The 18,717-nt window shown below is 43.0% G+C and overlaps 1 protein-coding gene across 1 annotated transcript in view; it reads left to right on the top strand.

Moving 5' to 3' along the window:
* Positions 1-18,717, top strand: part of LOC119456382 (acetylcholinesterase-like) — a 228,478-nt gene that overhangs the window by 60,834 nt on the left and 148,927 nt on the right. The gene's annotated exons all lie outside the window — the stretch shown is intronic.

Genomic DNA, 18,717 nt, shown 5'->3' with positions numbered 1-18,717 from the left:
TATGCATGGAAGTGCGTGGGGCACCGTCTTGCAGTAACGTAGCTCACTAAATCAATTGTTGATTTGACACCAAAGCTTTTTTTTTTTTTTACACGCTATACTCGGTGACATATAATCGGGCCTCACGTGCCTTGCTTGGAAGGCAGGCACTCCCCCAATGTCCCTCTGAATATACGACGAAGAAAACACATATACATTAAGCCTCATATGCTGAGTCTTTCTGTGAAGTCCACGTGATCATTCATTTTCTACCCATTTATTTTTTTACGTTATAATGCCGAGTGCGTCGCCTAATAATGGATATACCTTGGACATTTGAGATACATTTTCAGAACCCAATTCACAAAGATTTTCTTTCGTGAGAACTGCTTGTCATTGACCGGCTTTCTTCGCGGCTGCGAAGTTCTCGGTCACGCGTGGCCGTTGTCTCTTCTCAGGAAGCACTCTAACCTACGAATTGCTTTCTGCACACGGGCCCACGTTTTATTTATAACATCGGTGAGTCACTGGCCGGTTAAATAGGCACCGTCTTTCCCGCTTTCGCGAAGCTGAGCGGCCATTGTCAATGGCTGTTAGTACGTAGATGCAAGAGGGCGTTGCTTCTTATCTCTCAACATTTTTATTATTACTGCTACTAAAATAGCAAAGGGAGTAGCCGCCATCATTATAAGGTGACTTATTCTCTGTTTTTATTTTTATTTCAATAAACCATAGCAATACATATATCTGCTTTTATCATATTTATCAATGAAGTTTTCTTTTTTGGTTGCTTCGGCCTTCTGGTCTAAGACCAAAGTGCAGTAAAGTGTATTGTTCGAGATCTGTGATGTTCTGGGTTATATTTAGTAACTTCGAGCTTCCACAAAATACTTGTCCACAAAAACTCTGTCCTAGACAAACGCATCATGCATCAACGTGTCTATAAAAAATACCTTTAAAGTCTTGCGTTTTCCATTTTTTCAATCTTGCGTTTTCAATAGTAAGCAGAATCTTTTCAATACATTTTCTGCTTCGTTCTTTCTTTCTTTCTTTCTTTCTTTCTTTCTTCTTTCTTTCTTTTCTTGTACTTCTTCGTCTTCGTAGCGTGTTTTCCCTCCGTTTTCAAGGGTGTGTTTTTTCCTCGCTATATACTTCCTGGTTCCAATATTTGAGCCTAGCGCTCCTCACAAGCGTGCACGAAGGAAAATGCAGACGCACTTAAGCGGCCGTGTCTGGTGGCACGTGGAACACAGCCAACGTTTCACGTGAGAAGCCCTTACGATTAAGTGAGCCTTCCAGCTCGGTCAGAAATCTGCGCGCCTTCCTTAAATACACCGGAATGTCGTGTGCTGTAGCTTTCCTCGGCGCCAGGTAGCTCATATAGGAGATAATGATACATTTCGTCATGCACAGATGACCATAACTTCATGCGAGACGTTCTTTGGGCATGGAGATCAAGGGCTGCCGGCAATTTCTGGTTAGACGGGCTGAACCGCAAACCAATTCTTCGGTACTACAGGTTTTCTTTTCGTGTAAGCTTGTTGTCTCCCACTACGCTCACAGCGCGCACGCTCCGATCGCGGGCGCCCAACGACCAGCGTGGGTTCGAGAGCCACGAGCTGCCTTGCGAACAGGGCGCAGCGTCCGCGCTTGCTCCGGCTTGCTCCGCCTGCCGACGCGCCGCTAGCGCGCGCGAGGCCAGCCGGTCCCCGCTAGAGGAAGGCGAGACCGCGTACGCAGCAAGGGAGAGCCCTAGGCGACGCTCTCCGGAAATGATAACGTGACATTTATTAATCTGGGGTTCGATAAAACGCAAGCTTAACAACGCGACCAAATCTGAATCCAATTGCTATACAACATGACAATATGGTCACCGGGGCCCGGTAACGGCTCACGGCGACAGAGGAAACTAAGAACAAACAATCAAATCTGGAGACGCCGTCCGTCCTTCGGCCAGCGCCTGCCATCGAGCACCACACAGCAGAGAAAACGGACACAGCAAGAAACGGAACAGACGAGGGGCATGATCGGGAGGACAGGGAGCTCTCGGAAACGCAACGCGAAGGAATGGCGTCGCCCAACTATTGCGACCGCTCGAAACTCCACAAACTTGACGACAAGCTTATCTCGCACATGTCTGCAGTTCGAAATACAAAGAAGTGTTTGATTGTTCTCCAATACTTATAGGTTGCCCAATTATTAACCGAAGTATATTTCAGTGTTTACTACGAATGTGTCGTGCTTTGTGCTTCCAAATGTCGATGCGTATATAATCAAAGCAGCAAACAACTCATGCGTCCCAACACTTGGCCAGTAAAATTATGCTGCAGCAAGTTCAGTTCCCCATGACAGGCGTTTCCAGTTGTGCTAGCAGACCAGTAAACACGCTTTCCTTACTGCGGTAGCTGGTATATTCTCCTCATCCGACTGGGAAAGGGGTTGTTCCACATCGAATAGTACGAACCAGGGCGCTCTACCATCTTCGAATTTCTTAAGAAAAAGTAGGCTGTTTTACTTTCTCGAATTATTTTGAGAAAAAAATGCATACACGTGATTGCCATTTAAATTTTACAGAATCGCGTGAAACTAGCTATGAAGGAGAAACGAGGCCAATAATTCAATGCTTGACGCATTTTCGCCAAGCTTGAATTTTCGTTATTGTTGGATATTTTTCTTTAATTAAAAATACAATAGACAATACTTCATTGGTTCACTTCCTATAAGAATAAGTTAAATATGTACGAACAATAACATTATAAATAATTTATTCAAAAACAGCGATCACTTAGTTACACCTGAAGCTGCATTTATATAGATTCGAATTGTACCTAACTGGTAAAATTCTGTTTGCACCTGAATATTGCCCATCTGCTCTCAAAAGTTCATAGTTCGGAACAAACAAATTATATTTAGTCATACTTTTAGATGTTAGTAACACTCTCAAATGATCCTTGAAGGATTGCACTGAAAACCTAGCTGGTTCCACAGTGAAGTTAAATAATTCTATATGCAGAAATTTGATATTTGTTTTGACGAAGAAACCAAATCTTGGAATTGAGCTCCAGCAGAGCAACATTTGGGTAATACTTCGATTTCCCCTCATAGCATCCTAACCGGTAATGCAAGCCATGCTGGCGCACATGGGGTTAAAACGCGGGAGCTCGACTTGCTGTGCAGTGCTAGAACAGGAAACTGCGCTAGACATTTTTTAGAGTTCTTGTTGCCAACTGAACTTTTTCTATATTATTTATGAACGTGATAATAATGAAAATGTTGGTGCCTCACTTAACATCTTCAATGAGACGTCGAAACTGCATCTGCTATCGCATTTATCAATATTATGCAGACAATTCCGCTTAGAAAAGGACGGTACGCTATTATTTTCAGAAGTGTCTGTTTTGCTTTTGTGCAGTGGATCCAGCTCCAGCATTTAAAAGAAGTTGTGAGGTGAAGTTGAAGTGCCACCGAAAACATTGCAATAATAAAGCTCAACTTAAAAAAATATTTTTTTTTCTGTAGAGCAAAAATTATTTTTATTAAACCTTCAATATTGAGAGTTGGTATTATATTTTTAATCTGGTGTTTCCGCATTTGCTTGTTGACGCTTATTCTTGTGTGCGCGCGTCTCTCTATGTGTGTGTGCACCTTTTATAGAGAGGGAAAGGGAGCGGGCAATGCTTAGAACGCTGGATTGATTTTAGATGTTCATTTCTGTCCTACAAAACCTGGTCAAGGTCTATTAATGAACACCTTTAATAATGACGCCGGCTTTAATAAAGAACTCTCTTAGAATTGGTAAACGAGGGCCCCTCAGAGCAGAGCAACTACAAACGTCGTTGATGGCATGAAGCCAAGAGCAAGTTTTTTTTCTTCATTTGCTTTTCTTTCATTTTAGTTGAATAAGAAAGGCTCAAAAGAAAGAAATTATGGTATTAAAGGAAGTCCCAAAAATCGAAATACAGCTGCGTCTTTCTTTTATATTTAGCAGCATTTATACAACTAAACGACCTCGCTAATACGTATACCAGCCCCATTAATTAAATAAAATTAAAGCACTAGATAAGCTACCCCAGGAGTTCCTACACTCGGCCTCTACATGATTCGTAGATTTAACACTTTTTTAAGTGCACTCTCAAGCGAGATTGCCACATAAATGCGGAACTATCTCTGTGATCGTTTTTAAACTCCTTCAACGTGATATAATACACCTGGAAAATGTAAAATGGATTACGAAGGCGCCCCAGGAGACCAAACACTGTGAAGCAGAATATATTGAAAAGATATAAAATCAAAATTAAGTTCGGTAATGTTGTAGATATATCTTTTTTTTTTTTTGCTGTTTCAGTCTACCTGGAGAGAGTTTTGATGGGAAGACCTCACGGTGCAATTTCATAAACTTTGACAGAAATGTTTCTGGAGTGAGCACGTAAAAATTACTTATTCAATTTACAGACTAAGGACTATAGTTTTTGTAAAGTAGTTCACTCGACTGTGTACGCACACCTGCCACCATTTCTGCAGGTCGTGGAAGCAAGCATAGAAAGCCTAATACCGGATGCTCCTCAGCAAATTAGTCACGTCAGTTTAGATTGCAGCAATACTTTCATGACGCTTTCCATTTAGCGGCAACATTACAGAGGGAAACTAAAATAATCTCGTCGCTGATAGGTCGGGTGATTATGAAGGATCTGATAGAGCAATAGTATGTTTTGCCAGATATATCTGACAAAACATTCCCAAAATTGTTGGCTACATGATGAGAAATGAGGTTGGCGTCACCGAATTGCTTGGCGCAAACCTTTCTGTCATGTCAATTTAGAAGTTTTTGTTCATTGCTTGCCTCGCCTGCACATATTGATGGCGCATTAAGCATATATTGCGTAAAAACATTGCGATCGACATTTTCGTTATTTTTAATGGTTGCCGCTCCAATATTGTAGAGGAAGGGGAACTGTGACCTCGCCGTTAGGTGTTCTGTCGCTTTGTTTGAGGGTCCGGCTGCTAGCAACAGCTTTCATTTCATTTCTGGCACGAATGCTTAAGTAGTGTTACTACTACTTTCTCTTTCTATATGCTTAGCAGCAATCTTTCGTCTTGTTTCTTTGTCTATCTGTCGGTGTGGGAGGGACATTTTTTGCATTCATTTTCCGTTTCCTTAGATTGTTGCATGTGCGTAGGGTGAGCTTTATATGCTTCTCGTTAAAGGCTGTTTCGGTAAACTTTCTCTAGAACAATTCAAGGCCTCCAGAAAAAAAGTTGTATTATTCGAGTTGAACACACGCACACACACACGCACATGCGCAGGAACACGCACGCATACGCAGACACACTCACGTACACACATCCAGACACACAGTACAGGTCACGCGCAATATGGCAAGTCACTGCAGGTCACGCTACTAGAGAATCTTAAAATAGAAGAAATTCCATTGAGGCGCTGCTCTGGATGCTGCTTGAGTAGGTGGCTACGAATCAGCAAGCGAGCGTCATCAAGCTTGAAAATGATTTCGGGGCACCCGCCACGGTGGCTCAGTCAGCTAAGGCGTTGCGCTGCTGAGCACGAGATCGCGGGATCGAATCCCGGCTGCGGCGGCCGCATTTCGATGGAGGCGAAATGCAAAAACGCCCGTGTGCTTGCGTGTGCTTAATTAGGAAATGGACTGCGATTCGAGCGTATCAGAAAATTACAGCAGATTCCCCCTAAGAACCCAAAGTGGTCGTGAAATGTTTCAAAATCCTTCCCGGTATCCTCACCTTTCCTGAACTCCTCAGTTGTATCATGTTTCGTATTCTGCGCAAGATCACAGAAGAACATACACCTTTACATGTTCTGCCTGGCATGACCAACACTCAACCGTCAGCAGAATACCGAGTCTTTATAACGTTTACTTTCATGGCATTCATTGTTTCATGACTCGCTGTCATTGTTCTTTTCTGAGCTTTGCGTTGTTGTGTCATAATTTCACACATTCTCCAACTGCTCTTCTCCTCATTTTTTTTTTGTATTCGCCTTGCGCCTTGTATATACACTCTTCTTTTCAAAATTGTTTTTACAGAATTTTTTTACTTACATTCCCCTGCAATATTTTCTCTTTCTTTCTTTTTTTTTATGTATGCGGGCACCAGAACTTAGACTTCATGGTTGTTCCTGGGCACGGTAAATAAATGAGATAATAGTAACAAAAATAATAATGTTATTATTATTATTATTATTATTATTATTATTATTATTATTATTATTATTATTATTATTATTATTATTATTATTATTATTATTATTATTATTATTATTATTCGTGGATTAGGAAGGATATATCGGTGGTTAAACGCGCTCTGCGACCGACAGACATTTTTGTGTCCAGGCTCTCTCATGAAACCTCGTCTGCTGATCTGACTGCACACCTCTCAAACGTCGGAGCACCGCCCATTGCCTGCAAACGCCCTAAGACGAGGCATAATTTGTATGCCTCGCTTAACGTCTGCGCTGATGAAGCCGTCGATGATGAAGTCCTTGAGCACCTGAATGACCCGTCTATGTTGCCAACGGGATGCCGGTTCAAGCCATTCCGTGGGTTGGTACACGACGACATGCTTCATGCTTCCGAAATAACGCCCAAAGATCAAAGTGGTGTGCAATTGGGACAGCTTCTCCCAAAACGCTCGTGGACTTCGCACCAAAGCACACGAATTTTTCTACGATCTCATTTTGTCATCTTTCGCTATTTTTTTATTTCCGAAACATGGCTCCGTAGTGAAATTTCCTCTTCAGATTTTTTTTTTTGCTCCTCATTACAACGTATTCCACAGTAACTGGGACTTCCGTAGATTTAAACAAAAAGGTGGGGGCGGACTTATTGCTGTTGAGTCCTCACTCACTCACTGAGGTGTGTTAGCGCTACGACATAGAAAGTGGACAGGAGTCAATTTGGCTTGAAGTCAGCTTAACGCGCTGTGAAAAATTGGTAAACGGAACTTTCCATGTACCGCCGAATATTCCTGGATGAGGCCATCCCTTCTATTGAAAATGTCTTATCCACCCATAGGAAGCACAGAGTAATCCTTCCTGAGACCTGGAATTGATTGGAACAGCCTACATATTCTCATTACAATCGTTACATAGAGATCAAATGCAGCCTGTTGTTGGACTTTGTCTTTCTGTTCCCTTCAGCAAAATAACTTGATCGCCAATTCCTGTGGTAACGTCTTAGGTCTTTCCCTCTAGAATGCTCAAAGTATAGATGACTCACGTCCTGGCATTTATTTTTTGCGCCCCGACAAGTTTCACCCATCACTTATAAAAAATCGGCAGATCCCACGCCCTGTGAGAATCGATGTTATGCGAAGCAGTGTTCGGGGAGCCTACCATGCTATCGAAACAACCATGAAAGCACCAAGACGTAGGCGGCTCTTTCATGACCTACATGACACGCATGTCATGAGTCCTCAGGAGTCCTTTAGGTACACCTAAGAATTCTTAAGACGAAAGCCTTAGTCTTGCTCATGACTATGACTTCTACCATCAACCTTTAGCTGTTCCTTCACTTAGTACCATATCCGAACCGATTCCATTGGTTTTTGAGTGTTAATCTTTTTCGCTGGGTCATTGTCATTTTTGATGAGTCATGGTCATGACTATGACTTCTACCATCATCCTTTAGTGTTTCCTTCACTTAGTACCCACGTCCCAGCCCATTTCAGTGGTTTTTGAGTGTTTATTATCTTCGCTGGGTCGTTTTCATGACCTATATGACACGCATGCCATGACATTTATGACCTATCACTTATGTTCGCCATACACTCCTGTCATACTATGCCAATTTTGGTACCTACCAAGTTAACGAAACGACCATGCGAGCACCTACACGTAGGCGGCTATTTCATGACCTACATGACACGCATGTCATGACATTCATGTCATGACATATGATTTATGTTCGTCATATACTCTTGTCATAGTATGCCAATTTTGGTACATACCAAGTTAACTAAACGACGATGAGAGCACAAACACGTAGGCGGCTAGATAGATAAATACTGTCAAAGTAGCAAATGTTCGCCAAGAAATGCTTCGCATTTAATAACTGCCTCTGTATAAGCCCTGAAACAGAGCTCCTCCACTGGCATTAATGAATCCTCTCGCTTTGCTTTCAGACGTGGTGCTTATGTTGGTTTATATGATTCCTTGTGCACCATGGATTAGGCACTGGTCACAGATATAACTAATGCTGATGACCAAGTATATAAGTTTATGAAGCTTGTTTTGAGCAGTATGCGCAAATATCTTCCCCAATACAGTCCTAAACGCTCTAAATATTCCCACTGGTACTCATCAGAACTTATAACTGTTCTAAAGTATGAAGATCGCGTGCACTATAAATCCGGAGGTCCAGTGCCTAATGAGTTGAGAGAAGAATTCCGCTTTTTTCGGACTCTGCAAACGCCTCTATAAGCGGGATCACGACTCATATATTACATTCTTGGAGAAGAGCGGCTCCGAACGGACCGGCGGAATTTCGGAAGTATATCCGGAAGCTCTCTAGTAAATGTGGAGAGTGTTTTCGCTTGCTCGGCTCTAGAGGAGTAGAAGTCCAAACAATCGCGGATTGTTTTCCTGCCAATTTCTCATCCTTATATAAAGCTTCAGGTTTCAACGCTGGTGTTTGTCAGCAGCACACGACGCTTCCTACATCTAGCGCTGTGTTGTTTGATGAAAAGCTCATCCACGAATGCCTTATGTGCTTAAAGCCTTCCGTATCCTGCGGCTCTGATGTCATCCCCTCCGCGATTTTGAAAGCTTGCAGCAGTATATTTGCCCCAGTATTGACGTCTATATTTAATAGCTCATTGTATACTTCCACTTTCCTTCAAATGTGTAGAAGGGCTCGTGTTTTTCCGGTATTAAAGTCTGGCTGTAAAACCGATGTCTGTAATTATCGCCCAATTTCGCTTGTCTGTGCCACATCTAAGTATTTTGAGCTTGCTCGGCTCACAACATATTGTCTTTTACTGTGAAGAACTCATTGACTCCGAATCGGCATGGATTTGTCACCGGCCGTTTCACTATACCAAGTCTCGCAAGTTTCATGACACAGATCTCCGCGCCGGTACTTCAAAGGGGGCAAGTTGACACCATTTATTGTGACCTCAGCAAAACTTTTGATGTTGTCGGCCCTTCACTGCTTCTGATCAAGCTTACACACTTTGGTGTTGACTCGTCAATTATAAATCTCTTGCGCAGTTATCTTCGTGATAGATCATGTTATGTTAACGCCAATGGCCAAACGTCTTCTTTTTATATGGCAACTAGCGGCGTCCCTTAAGGATCAGTACTAGGACCACCCCTCTTTTATATTTTTATTAATGACGTTCTGTCCTCTATTCGGAATTCTTCATTGCTTTTATATGGCGATGACATCAAGATTTTTAATTTAATTCATACTGTTGCTGACTGTCACATCCTGCAGTCTGCCCTGTTTTCCTTTTCTAAATGGTGCGCAGATAATAACCTTACCTCGACTGCTGCTAAGACCAAAGTCATGACTTTCAGACGGGAAACAGCAAGTATTTCTATTTTTTATTCTGTAGATTCTGTACCATTGTGTAAGGTCCGTGAGATCCATTTTGAACCCTTGCACGGCGAAATTCAAGGCCGATCCCCCCAAGTGACTTGTGCCATTTCACTGAGTAACAATCAAACCAACTAAGGCACTTATGAGGCATGATTTGCAACCACGAACGAAAAAAAAAACAAATATAATCTCTGAAGCATTCTTTAATGTGTCTATTAATTAAAACCATATTGTGATCGTGGAGAACAAACATATTCAGCAAGTTTTCTTTATCTAGAATTTAATGCGGTTCTCGAGCAGTTATTTTCCTTTATCTCATAGTATTTGTTACAGTGCGAAAAGTGACATCGACAAATAGCACCACCTAATAAAAAAAACTGCTGACACTCATAAAGACAGTGATAAGCATTTGCTTCAGAGTCATATAGTTCTTGGCCTGAATTCACGCAATTTTGCGAACCTATTTCTTAGTTCATTTTTGTTTCCGAGGCGCCGAGCGTGATGTTACAAGCATCCGTGATGTTACAGGAAGTATGATGAGACCGAGATACCCGGAAGCCGAGCTTATAACTGCTTAAGGGAAGTGAAATGTTCCTAACCTTAAAAATCGCAAATATATGGCAAAGATGAAGGGTAAAAAGGAGGACACCGACCACTGAAAGAATACAAGAAAAAACGTTTAAGAAAGACTGTTTATCGCAAAGGTAAACCACATAGCTTCAAACTGTAACATACTTTCACGCGTACGTTGTTTTGCCTAATGATGGTGACCGTTTTGAGCGGATTGCCGCTGATGTCGACACATCCTTTCACAGCACATGGTTTTTCATCATTACTACAACGTGACACTACTAATAAGCACGTGTACGGGACTTAGTGCTAAAGCTCTGGGAAAGAGCGATCGTTGTTTGCACAGCTACGTTGCTTTACAGCACGATTTAAGCGCACATTCCAACTGATGTTAGTGTTGCTCTTTAATGTCCCTTTTAGTGTTCGCTCCCAACTGGCGCTGTTCTTCATATATGCCTACCTAGAGTTTGCGCAAATTTGCGAAAGCTGCTTTTTATGCACAAGAATTCATCATCAATACCACACGCGCACCAACTCTGTACAGATTTACATTCCTCGCTATGTTTTATTTCAGGATTCAGCGCTGCCATGAATGTTGTTTTGCGTTTCGTCACTTTTTCCTGGTAGCTCGGAGGATCTTCGTTGGCATGTGAAACTACTAAGTGGTTCATTATGAGACAGGAAAGGTTGGCGCTATCTTCTGCAGCCCTTGAGGGGGCTCAGCGCCAACAGGTAAAAGAGTAGCTGACCTCGATCGACTCTTTTCCCCCTCCACACTGTAAACTCTCGTTCATACCTCTCAAGTGGATGCGTAGCTCACAGTGCACGCGACATCTGTCGCCAGGGGTAGAAGTTACAACTGCACCTTTTTCTGCGTGTTCAATCAACAGGTGGCGCTGGACTGTGAATGGTCGAGGGCTTGTTCTGGATTCTCGGAGGTGGAGAAAGCGGTTGAGGTGCCATAAACTCATGTAGTGCAAGGCAGACAAAGCATATCGATTAGCCCTAACGCGCTTCCTTCACGTGGTACTTTTTTCGTCGCGTCTATTAAAATAATCCGAGCGGAAACATGTGTCATCTACGACTGATCTAGTCTGGCGCACCTGTTACTCTGCACGGGGTGCCTGCACGCGGTGGTGTCAGCCTTTTGAGTGGACCCCCTCCCCCCCCTCCTCATCCACGCTTTTTCACGCCTTCCTTTCTTCGAGTCTGCCACGTGGCGTGCATGTGCGGACCGTTTTCAAACAGTCGCTGCAGGAAGACGAGAAAACGTGTATAGCAATAAAGCTGTGCAGAAGCCGACTATTCATTGGACAAACGAGCCCCAAAAATGTGTGGTAATTTGTACAGCTCGCACTTAATTATCAAGTCTGCAATGAAACTTCGTACAGTGGGAGGGGGAAGCCGGAGAATGGTCTTCTCGAAGTTTCTAACGACGTTCATATAAGCAAGCGCAGATTTAATAATCCACGTGAAGACGCCAAAATCAGTGAAAGGTTACTCTTGTAGTGTCTTTTATGCGTTTGCTGTGAGCTGATACAGTCATTATTGTGTGTCTAGGTTGCAAATGTTTGCTAAAATACTTCTCTTTTTGGACCATGAACAACCAGACACGCGATTTTTGAGCATAAAATGTCTTAGTTAATTTCCTTAGTTTCTGTACACATTATTCTAGAGCGATTGATTTCATCGGCTCCTAACTGGCTTGGGTATTTCCAACGTCGTCGTTATCTATCGAATGCCCTTGGGCAGGTTTTTACGAAATAAAGCCTGCAGCTGTTTGACACAAGTATCATACCAGAATATGTACATTTTAGCACTTTTTTGCACCAGTTGCTTCACCAAAGCTGCCTAACAGCCCGAATGAGCGTGTAGTAGACATATTGATCTATTTCTCTGCAGCGTAGCACGTCATTATAGTAATTGGTCATTATAAGTTCCCCATTAATTAGTAATGAGCTCAATATTTACATGGTATTCATTAAATAATTTTAATTTGTGACCTTAAGTAGAAGTTATAATTGCAGCATTCAAGAGAGCCATAATTGAAAGCCTGCCCTAAATGGAACAACACTGAATTTAGTGCAGTTGATGACATGCCTTTTTCCGAAAGGCAAGAGAATTATTGTTATTCCAGATAATAGCTTCACGAACAACTTTCATTGCGTGGTTCAAGGCCATGCTGTGCTATATATCGATGTATTTCAATGCGCACTCCGATAACGAATACCTTGTCGTGGGGTTTGCGCCAAACGAACATATATTTAGCAAGGCTATCTCTTAAGAGACAGAGAAGATGGAGAGGTGAACCACACGCGTGTCCGGTTTGCTACCCTAAAAAGAAGGGTAAAGAATGAAAAGAAAGAAATGAGAGGGAGGGAGGCACAGGCATTGGGAACTCATGGGGATGCCCATCACGCGTACAATCGGCCACTGAGGCCATTCTATTTCATAAATTGACATGAAATTCGCGTTATTTTATAATCCTGTGACACTTGAAGCCATGGCTTTACGAAAGGTCACTGTCAATGATCACACATAAGGAGCGATGCGTCCTTGAGTATGAAATAGCCTAGCCGTTGATAGAAACAGTGTACGCTGTCATGGGCTCTCGCGTAAACTCAACGCGCTTTCTTTTCCTTTTTTTATTGTGGTTTGGAGACACTATTGCGGGCGCTATAGTGTACTAACTGTGCACTATGGCCTGGTTTGCGGAGATATTAAGCACAAAGAGCGATGGAACGAAAAATGTTAGGCCTAACGTTAAGAGACGGGAAGAGAGCGGTGTGAATCAGAGAGCAAACAGGGATAGCCGATATTCTATTCGACATTAAGAGGGAAAAATGGAGCTGAGCAGGCCATGTAATGCGTAGGATGGATAACCGGTGGACCATTAGAGTTACAGAATGGATACCAAGAGAGGGAAGCGCAGTCGAGGACGGCAGAAAACTAGGTGGGGTGATGAAGTTAGGAAATTTGCCGGCACAAGTTGGAATCAGCTAGCGCAAGACAGGGGTAATTGGAGATCACAGGGAGAGGCCTTCGTCCTGCAGTGGACATAAATATAGGCTGCTGATGATGATGAGCACATTTGGGTGGCTGCGTGCTGAATCTTTGCGCACCCTTGAAGATGGCTCCTGTGCCTATAGTTTCAGGGGTCGCACAGGGCTTAGTACTAGGGAACTGTAATTTTTTAATCATTAAAATGACAAATAACATTGATTATATATAAACTTTTTGCGGATGACTACATAATATACGAATTACGAGCACCACGTTGTGCTCAATAACACACTAGCGCGTACGTATGTCTGAATGGCACAATAAGCGCCAAATGACCTATAAGACAGACAAGACGGTTTGCTGAACAGTAACGACAAAAAAGAACCCTTCATATTTTTCCTATGTATCCTTAGCGGCAGTCCCACAATTACAGTTCAACAGCCCAAATATATTTGTTTAACTATAACGTCCAATTCCGCAAAGAGGCAACCAAGGACGGAAAAAAGCTTCAGGACAGGAAAGAGCGTCAGTTGCAACTAGTTTATTGAAACGGGGTAACATTTATAGGAGAAGGTGGCCATGTGCGCACGTTCGTTTGCGCACAGAACTCAAAGTTCGCATCGTTATCCAATTATACAGTGCAGAAACTGACTGTCAGTGCTGCGTAAAGCCACAGACGTACCACTGACATTGACGTCACGGTTTATGTTGATGAAATTTGCCTCCGTTAATTCCCGTGTCAGGGAATCTTTCCTTTCACCAAGAATGCGTATATGGAAAAGATCTGCCTCACACGCACAGGAATCGCAGTGCAGGTAAATGTGTCGTAATCTTAATCTTGACAGACAGCTCGTGTTCCCTTGCCTTATCATTGATGCAACGGCGTGTCTGGCTGATATATACCCTACCGCAATTAAGTGGAATTTCGTACACCACACCGACCGCGCAAGTCACATACGGCCTTGTATGATTTTTACCCCAAAGGATAAACTTCTGTAGGTCTGAGATGCGTGGGCACAAGCCTGCAAGCTTCTGTGGAGCCGAAAAAGCAATAGGTACTTCGTACATACTGGCCACTTTCTTTAAATTGTGGACAACTTTTAATAAATGTTTCCTCCGGGCCTGTCTTCCGCCATATGAGCCTTAATTTCATTGTCGTGTGCCTTTTAAAGCAGCTACTAATTAAGGACAAACACAAAACCATTTACTAAATCAACCTTTTCACAACCCGAAAGATCAATCAGCTCACTGCGAAGCTAATTCACTTGATAATCTTGGTTTGCTGTCAAATAAGATACACGCCCTGGACAGCTGTTTGTTATGCTAGGCATTTTTTTTTCATTTTCCTAAAGTGTGGCTGTGTATCAGTTAGCTAGATTGTTGCTACATAAAAAGTCGGCAGATCCCACGCTCAGTGGGAATCGATGTTATGCGAAGCAGTGTGCGGTGAGCCTACCATGCTATCGAAACTACCAGGAGAGCACCAAGACGTAGGCGGCTCTTTCATGACCTACATGACACGCATGTCATGACATTCATGTCATGAGCCCTCAGGAGTCTCTTTAGGTACACCTAAGAATTCTTAAGACGAAAGCCTTAGTCATGCTCATGACTATGACTTCGACCATCAACCGTCACTTAGTACCACCTTCACTTAGTACCACTGAGTACCACATCCGTACCACTAAGTACCACTTAGTACCACGTCCTTCACTTAGTACCACATCCGAACCCATTCCATTGGTTTTGGAGTGTTAATCTTTTTTCGCTGAATCATTGTTATTTTTGATGAGTCATGGTCATGACTATGACTTCTACCATCATCTTTTAGTGTTTCCTTCGGTTAGTACCCACGTCCCAATCCATTTCAGTGGTTTGTGAGTGTTTATCCTTTTCGCTGGGTCGTTGTCATGACCTACATGACACGCATGCAATGAAATTTATGTCATGACCTATCAGTTATGTTCGTCATACACTCCTATCATACTATGCCAACATTGGTACCTACCAAGTTAACGAAACCACCATGAGAGCACCTAGACGTATGCGACGGTTTCATGACCTACATGACACGCATGTCATGACATATGATTTATGTTCGTTATTTAATCTTGTCATAGTATGCCAATTTTGGTACATACCAAGTTAACTAAAGAACCATGAGAGTACAAAGACGTAGGCGGCTAATAGATAGATACTGTCAAAGTAGCAAATGTTCGCCAAGAAATGCTTCGCATTTAAAACGTCACGGTAAGCAAGCGGCTCGTGCTGAGCGCGTGCCGAGCACTCCCGCGTTCTTCGTTGTCGTCTTCGTCTTTCACAGCTGGCTGCGTTGCCGCTCATCATTCCAGCGTAGGATTTCACTTCTCTTCTGTCGTCGTAATGGGGAGGGTGCGTTTACGGGGTTATGAGCCATTGCTTAAGGCAGTATGAGCCCATTAGGGTGCATCACTGCATGCTTCCAACATCCCCAGGTTTCACGTTAGTGGAGCTGCATTTCGCTCAATGGGTCATTTGACACTTACGCACAAAATTTAATTCACCGCTCAAACCGAGCCTACGACTTAACTCGTGCTAACTGTAATTAATAAAAATTAAAACAGTAAGAAAAGCGTCCATAATGACCAAATTGCAGAGGGAGTTAAAGAAAAAAATGATGGTTTAACAGCATACAGCTCAGCACTCGTTTTGAAAAAAAAATCACAAAACAAGCATCAAAACCACATGATGGGTGATAAGGCGCGTGTGAACGATGGGAACACCCTCCGACGCGTTACGCTAAAGATTAGGTTTGCAGCTGTTTCTGAAGGGGTTCACGTCATTAAAAACCTACTGTGAAGTACAAACCGTATAATGTATGCTAATGACGTCTGCGAATAATGCGAAGCACGTTCCTTCTCCCATGTGTGTTTGCTGGTAAAGATTGCGGTTGCGTACGCTACTCCGAGTGGAAAAGTACCCAACAGCATAGAAATCACGTAGTGACGTCCCATGGTCTAGCAACTCATTCAGTTCTTTCCAGGCTACCATGGGTCGACCACGGAAAGTAAAGACGCCAGAAGAACAGCGTGAATATAATGTCGTTGTGAAGTAATAAAGGGTGTTGTTAAGTGCAATTTCCTTGTCTCTGGTCTAACTCGTTGTAGAGCCACGCGTGTTAATTCAAGTGACGTCACAATGGGTAATCGTGGCTGTCGTTTACAGCTTCGCTGTCCTACCACCTTCACAGCGTGGATTGGAGCCGCATTTCCCCCTCTTTTTCTTTAGCTCACCTTCTTCTAGGGCCTTTCTTCCCCGTCATCCCATGCCCTGCGGAGTAGAATGTAGGAGAAAATACGCTGGGTGAACACTCTGCATTTTCAATAAAGAGCTTTCTCTCTATCTCTCTCTCTCTAAGTAGTAAAGGGGCAACAGATCCACCCGGGCTGGCAAGAAAGAATTTAATTACTTCATTTCACTCGAAATAAGTTGTCTGATCAGCAATATGAATTATTATTTGCTTTCAAATAAATATTCTGCTTGAAAACATCTCATGAGTATGTTTGCATAAGGTGACCGCTATACGTATATATTGCTTTTCTGCCAGCCTATAATTAATTGTAAGCTCGCTACTTAACCTTCAATTCCTTGCTGTGTCAAGTTAGCCACTTATGCACAACCTTTTTAAACACGGTAATAACTTCATCTATGAATGAGCACATCTTTTAAGGTTTTGTTTAGTTTGGAAAGTTAACAAGCAGCAAGTATAAAATTTCTTAGAGGCATGTTTTATGACGCACTTCATCTTTGGTGGTTTTATACGGTTTTATATATTACGGTATACGGTTTTACATGTTATACACGTAAAAAAAGGAACAGGCATTGCATGCATCCAAGTACTTTAGGCACACTCTTAAAATTCGCAGTGTAAAAAAAAAGCAAGAACAAGCAAATGCAAGTATATCATCAAGCTGTACTCGGAGCCTGACACGCGGGCTCAGTGGTAAAGAGGGGTGTCTAGTCGACCTACACAGCTGTATTCTGCGAAAGTTTTGCGTGTATTCCGTGTTCTTGTAAGCTGTCAATTGCACTACAGAAATTGCTTCATCGGACCGTACAAGGTGGTTCCGGACGAATCACTTTCGGCGATACTAACACTTTCGCGTGACGTAGAACGCGTGGCACGTTGGATGATCCGAGAGGTTTTGCTCAACCAGTCAAGGCCGAGCGCACTGAAAGTGATCGTCGTAGAATACATCCCATGTTGCGACACGATGCGATTGCAATACATTTTTTAAAGTTGGCGCAGTTAAGATAACTGTGCAGTGTTTCGAACAAGGATGACGGCGCCAATGCAACACATGCGGCTGCAGAATAGAGTGTGACTGTCTAGCGTCGCATTTTAACGCCGTTAAGGGCCCCGTGTCGCAGAAAATAAGGCGTTGGTGTCGGCATCGGGGTCTGGCGGAAATAATCATGCCGAACCACGTCAACCCGAACCACCCCGACCACATAGGTCTTCCGAGTGGCGCAAGGCATTAGTGAACAAAAAATATAATTTCTCAAAGTAAAATCAGTCAGAAAAATCGTAAATTACGACTTAGTCACAACCTACAGGCGTGAGCATCGGATTGTAATTTGAATATACGAGAAAAAAGCCTGATAAGAGATCTTTGAATGTTATCGCGTTCCACTCTTAAAGGCGAAGCTTAAGCGTCCTCCAATTCTCATGGTGTTTCGCTGTACATACGTTCTAGGCAACATTGAGGGGAACTGTTGGTGCGTGCCTCTGGGAAACCGCAAACAATTAATAAAATAACAAAAACTGTCCTAGGGCCTTTAAATTCTGATATATGACGGCTTATTTGATCCTGTAAAATTGTTTTCCCAGCAATGCATTTGTGTTTAAAAGTGAAGCTGACTCTAAGGGGATCAGTGTAAGCTTGGTCTTTGTAAGCTGGCTTTCCCACGTTGTATGTTGCAGTGAAGCCTACTCATAAAGAAAAATGTGATGCGAACGGAGCCTGATAACGCTATCGTGTTCTACTCTTAAAAGCGAAGCTTAAGCATCCTCCAATTTTTCACTGTGACGCAGAAACATGAAGTGACATATGCAAAAATATGCCAGTGTCGTCCGCTGTTAAAGATAGTTGCCAAACTGAACACCTTTGCTCCGCTAAATGGTTGCCAGCTATCAACAAACCGCGTCGTCCTATAGGAGTGTGCTTGCGAACCGTCCGTGCGGATTCAGCGAGCACCGAATTTTGTGACACGATCCGCCTTGTAAGCGTCTGCCTCAGTCCGCACGTGGGCGGACGTGGGCGGAAAGGAAGGGCGGATTGGCCGTGTTTCGGCCCTACGCACTAAACACTTTCGTGACCCCCGCAATCCAAATCATGAATGCGCCGCATCAGCAACATCGACGCAACATGGGTGACATGTACGATTTGGTTATCGGCTACTACGCATCGAAGTGTCCTCGTTCTTTTTCTGCTCGTGCTTAGATTTTCTCGTTCCTCATCACTTTTGTATTTTAGGACACATTGCGGTTTCTCTTAAAAGCTTCAGCGGAGACCATCTGGAGACCGTGTAGCACTGACAGATATCCCTTGAAATA

Source organism: Dermacentor silvarum, chromosome 6, assembly GCF_013339745.2.
Source record: "Dermacentor silvarum isolate Dsil-2018 chromosome 6, BIME_Dsil_1.4, whole genome shotgun sequence".
Taxonomy (NCBI): Eukaryota; Metazoa; Arthropoda; class Arachnida; order Ixodida; family Ixodidae; genus Dermacentor; species Dermacentor silvarum.
Note: the sequence above shows the minus strand (reverse complement) of the source record. Positions and strands in the feature narration are given on the sequence as shown.